The 4,912-nt window shown below is 33.8% G+C and overlaps 1 long non-coding RNA gene across 1 annotated transcript in view; it reads left to right on the top strand.

Annotated features, from left to right (window-relative positions):
* The window catches only part of LOC139425882 (uncharacterized), an 18,651-nt gene extending 14,985 nt beyond the window's left edge, over positions 1-3,666 (top strand). Inside the window, exon 2 of the long non-coding RNA XR_011636950.1 lies at positions 3,417-3,666. This is a non-coding gene — a long non-coding RNA (uncharacterized lncRNA). The remainder of the gene's footprint in view (positions 1-3,416) is intronic.
* Positions 3,667-4,912: the final 1,246 nt, after the last annotated feature.

The raw sequence follows: 4,912 nt of genomic DNA on the forward strand, positions 1-4,912 counted from the left end.
ACTTAATCATTAGGAAACATCTACCTTAACCGCTAATTACTGAAACAAAATAATAATTTAGGTGCATAATGACATTAGAAATTTTACAATTGCTTATAGACATTTAAATTTACGATGATAGAATTTATGGATATTTAAATTGAAGAGAATATAATTTTTAAAGAAATCATAAATATTTAAAATAACTACATTAAAAAATATGTTATGAAATTAGTAGAATTTCAACTATATATTTTATTTATACTTTTTACTTACATTTTAATTTTCTTTGATTTTATCCATTTTTTAATTCTTTTCACATGCCTTTCTTTATGAAGTAACGAGGCGGTTTCTATTTAGATAATAAATTTTTATAAAAGTTCTTAACGACAGAATAAACGTATAGCTATTTTATATTAACTATGTCATTTCGGAATCCATTCTTTTCATAGTTGTTCATTTACTTTAGGGAACACGCGGAAAATTATATATTTTCCTTTTGTTTTTCTATCAAAATCTTTTCAAGTTGCAATCGCGCAAACTAGCATTTCGATAATAGTTTTAAATTTTTGTAAATTCACTGCAAAAACTGAGGAAAGTCATTATAGAAAATAACAAATGTCTTCGAATATCTCGCAAAAAGAAATGCTCCAATATTAGTTAGAGCTAGTAAGCCCCAACGCAAAGTGCGTAGTAAAAGTGAGAGCTTTGCGCCAAAGTGACGTCACTAGAGAAAATCGGAGGAATGGCGCGGCTAGAGCTACTTCAAAGGAGTGAAGCAGCCCTTCTATTCTCTGTAGCCCTGCCTTGACCCCAACAAGAAACTGTTTTGTAAACTCAGAGTGAGCAGTCTTTTCACCTCAGACATTATCTCGCATTGCGCATGCGTGAATGACATAAACAAATATTTATTTTGATTCTGTAGCTCGTTTTCAACTTTATATGTGTTATTGTAGACCAGTGCTTAAGAGGGGAAAAAATGACCTTTTAATCTTCGACCACAGATCGTTTTAAGCCCGGAATCTTTGTATGATTTATATCTTACAATATACAAATTAGGTTATTTTTTAAATTTCGGAGATTAATTACTCCACGAAATCAAAATGTTGGCAGATTTCAATAATCTGTTGGCTGTTGTCCGCCATTGCTTCTACCGTTAATGTAATCCAACTACAATTGATTCGGACGGCAGTTGTCGTTCAAGCTGAGTGTTCGATGACGTATGCTGTACGCACAAATTGACCAATCAGAGGTAAGCGCTCCCTCCAAGCTAACGTTTTGCATCGCCGATGTGTCCTAAGAAACCAAGCCTTAAGATTTGTTTCATTTTTCTACGGAAAATCGATTTATTTTTTCCCGCTAATTTTCAAAATAGTTACAATGGTCGTGCAGTCTGTGGTCAAAGGTCGCTGCTGACAAAGGAAAAAAAAGGAAAAAGAAAAGAAAAACTGTAAAAATTCTTACAACTGAATGTCAATCCACTCAAATTGAAATACAGTTGTGAGAATGGGGTGGTTATAAAAAACCCTTTGCCCTTTTTATGGACCTCCAGCGGCCGCTCAACCTATTGAGATGAGGAAATTTCAGATGTAGTATATTCAGAGGTATAAGCTTGAGATTCTAAAAACGACAACGGTTACGGCTTTATAGGTACAGAGACTCGACATTTTCGAATTTGCGGCACCCATTTTTTTCGTTGCAAAAAATTCAGAGCATGCGAAAACCTTAAACACAGTGTTAAAAGGTACGTGTCTCACAAAATCTGGTACGCTATGCACGACTCACAAAAAGCAACTCTGCCCACACCCAAAAACACATGAACAAGGAATCACATGGATGATAAAAGCATTGAACACCCAAAAAACACATGAACATGAAAAAAAATATTGACTCTATGAAGCGCAAAGATAGAGTCAATGTGCATGATAAATAAAGTATATAAAGTCAAATAAATAAAGTAAAATAAAAATAAATAAATTAAAAAAATCATAGAATCACGTTCACTAGATCTTCAACGAAGAAAACCTATAAAAAAGTGGCTCACAATTTCAGGCAAAATAGTTGACGTTCTGAAATTTTGTGATTAAGCGCCACCATCGGGGATTGTAACATATGCTTTGTAACAGGCTGACGCTATGTAGCCATGCTGTTAATTTACGTCATACAAGAATTGCAGCTACACTATGCGCTGATTGACATCGTTTGGATGGAAGATGACGCGCCTCAACAAATTTTCTTTTTAAAAAACGTCGCTGAACAGTAGACCCAATTTTGGGTTTACGATCCAAGTAGCACATATCTCAAAAACAATATCGTACGAACTTATCTTCGAATATTGTACAATATCGTTGCGAACCATTGTACTATACACCGAAGAGCCATTACGTTATGACCTAAGCTACTTGAACATAGTTGCAGACCTGGTTCATCCATTCATGGCAACAGTTTTTCCTGCGGGGGATGGTGTTTACCAACAGGATAATGCACCATGTCATAAGGGTCGAATCGTCATGGATTGGTTCGAGGAACATTCCAGTGACTTTCAAGTCATGTCTTGGCCCCCAAATTCACCCGACCTTAATCCAATAGAACATTTGTGGTCCTACTTGGAAAACCAAATTCGTGCTGCCACGCTACCTCCTCTCATTGTGAAGGAATTGCAGGACCAGTTGGTGAGCGCTTGGTACCAGATACCTCAGACTACCTATCGGCACCTTGTGGAATCAATGCCACGGTGGGTACTAGCGGCTTTGAGGGATAAAGGTGGTCCTACATGTTATTAGCAGGTTGGTCAGAATGTAATGGCTCTTCGGTGTATAAAATGGATTCCTTTCATAATGTATATTCAATATCGCAAAACGATACTGTTCGATATTGTAAAAAATGTTGAGGAATGTCGATTGATATCTCACAGCATTTACAAACTTTGCACAATGTCGATCGACATCGTCGACACAAAAAAACGAATGCTGAGGAATGCCGACAATCGTAAAAATTACGCTATTTGTTAAAATAAAGATCAGTTTTTGAAAATATTCATGCCTGTTTGAAACTCGGAAAAAACTGATAACAGAACCGTTCTAGCTTGCATAAAATTAAATTATTTTTTTATTACTAAAACTTATAAAACCTTAAAGTTTGCAGCTTAGTTAATTTTGTTCATTGCTTTTATACCATCAATGTTCAACTCCGTAGTCATGTAATTTTGAACCCAATCCAGAAGACAAACGAACTCTTGGATCAAATATTGGAAGAAATTTTTTTGAGCCTTTAAATAAAACGGCAGGCGAAACTTCAAAATTCAAATTTAAATCGCCCATTAAATTTGTACTTATTTGCATTTAGTGCATTTTATATCGAAGTTTGTCTTCTGATTTTTTATCGTTGGTTTAAAAATTGTTAATTTTCTTGTATAATTAGATTTTTGTTTCATTTAGATGATGTGAAAAAAGAATCTACTGATATCGACAGTATTATTGATGAACTGGACGATTCAAGTGTAGTTTTTAAAGAGTTTTTTCTGAACATTTTCAAGCGAAATTCTACCAAATCTTAATACTTCAAATTAAAAAATTCTCAAAATGTTTTATTCTTTTTAATTTCAATATTTATTGCTATTGATGATTAATCAAATGATCTTTTTATGTATTTGAATTTAAATAAATAATTTAATGAACAAATAGGAAATGGTCCATGGGTTTTAATTTATATACACTTATAGTTAGTACATAATTTCCAAAACAAAAATTCATGCTTGATGAAGTCCTTACTAAACTCGACAGGAATTCAATAAAAATTCATATTAGTATAATAATTGGTTTAGTTTTAAAATTTCAATTCTTCAATATTTCATTAAAAATTATTTTTTTAAAAAAAATATTGTTAATTGTCCTGTTATTTATTGTTATTTTTCTCGATAGACCTTTGCGTATAACGATACATCAAAAAGAACAATCGTCTTTTTAGGAAACAAAACTCGAGACAGATAAACTTGCTTTTTTACATTATTCTCGAGAACGTATGTATGGCAACTTTAGTTATGTTGTATTATCAAACCTATTTCTTAAGGACACCATTAAGCATATATTTCTTAAGCAATATTTTGTAGTAAACTAATTTTTTACACTTATGTTGTATATAGTTTGTCTAAAGTAAGAACCCCTTAGCCATTCGTCTAGACCCGAGGCGGGAACTATGGTAACGAGATATAACTATTTCAAGTAGGGATGTGGGGTTATTGTTCGATACAGGTTTTGGCTCCGGGCTGCGAAGGCAAGAGATTCTTTTTCTTTGGCTATTGTGGTAGCCTCAGAGTGAAGAAAAGCCACCCTCCCTGAAATGCGCAATTCTTGTTTCCATAGCAACTAACGGCCTTAGACTTTGGGGCGGGGGGAGTTCTGTTACTCTTACAAACTATACTATTACGCTTGTCTTTTTTCCCCTTTTTATACTGCAGCAATTATTTTTTCTTCGGGGTGCATAAACAAATCTTTCAACCAAAAATAAATACCTTTAAGTACTTTTTAAGCACTCAAAAAATATATTTAAGCACCATAATTTTTTAACAAAATGCAAAATAAATTTTCCAACACTTTGCATGATCATTATAAAATAACTAGTTTCTGACAAGAAACTCTTTACTTAATTGTATTAATCACTAAAAAATGATCAAGAGATTTTTCGGCTCGATATCAGAGGGTGGAAAATGAAGTCTGAAATTGAGAACATCTTGCAAAATGCACACGAGAGTGCTAGAATCTCACCAAAACCAACTCAGATGCGGACTCACACGTATTTCACCAAACATGTAAAATGATTGACGCTTTCATACGCTATGGACTGACGGTTCGCCGAAGCGGATTGTGGTTGAATGAATTGTGAAAACGTTGAATAGAACAATGTGAAAAGCACGCTTTTGCATAATACGTGGCGA

Source organism: Parasteatoda tepidariorum, chromosome 6 (assembly GCF_043381705.1).
Source record: "Parasteatoda tepidariorum isolate YZ-2023 chromosome 6, CAS_Ptep_4.0, whole genome shotgun sequence".
Classification (NCBI taxonomy): Eukaryota; Metazoa; Arthropoda; class Arachnida; order Araneae; family Theridiidae; genus Parasteatoda; species Parasteatoda tepidariorum.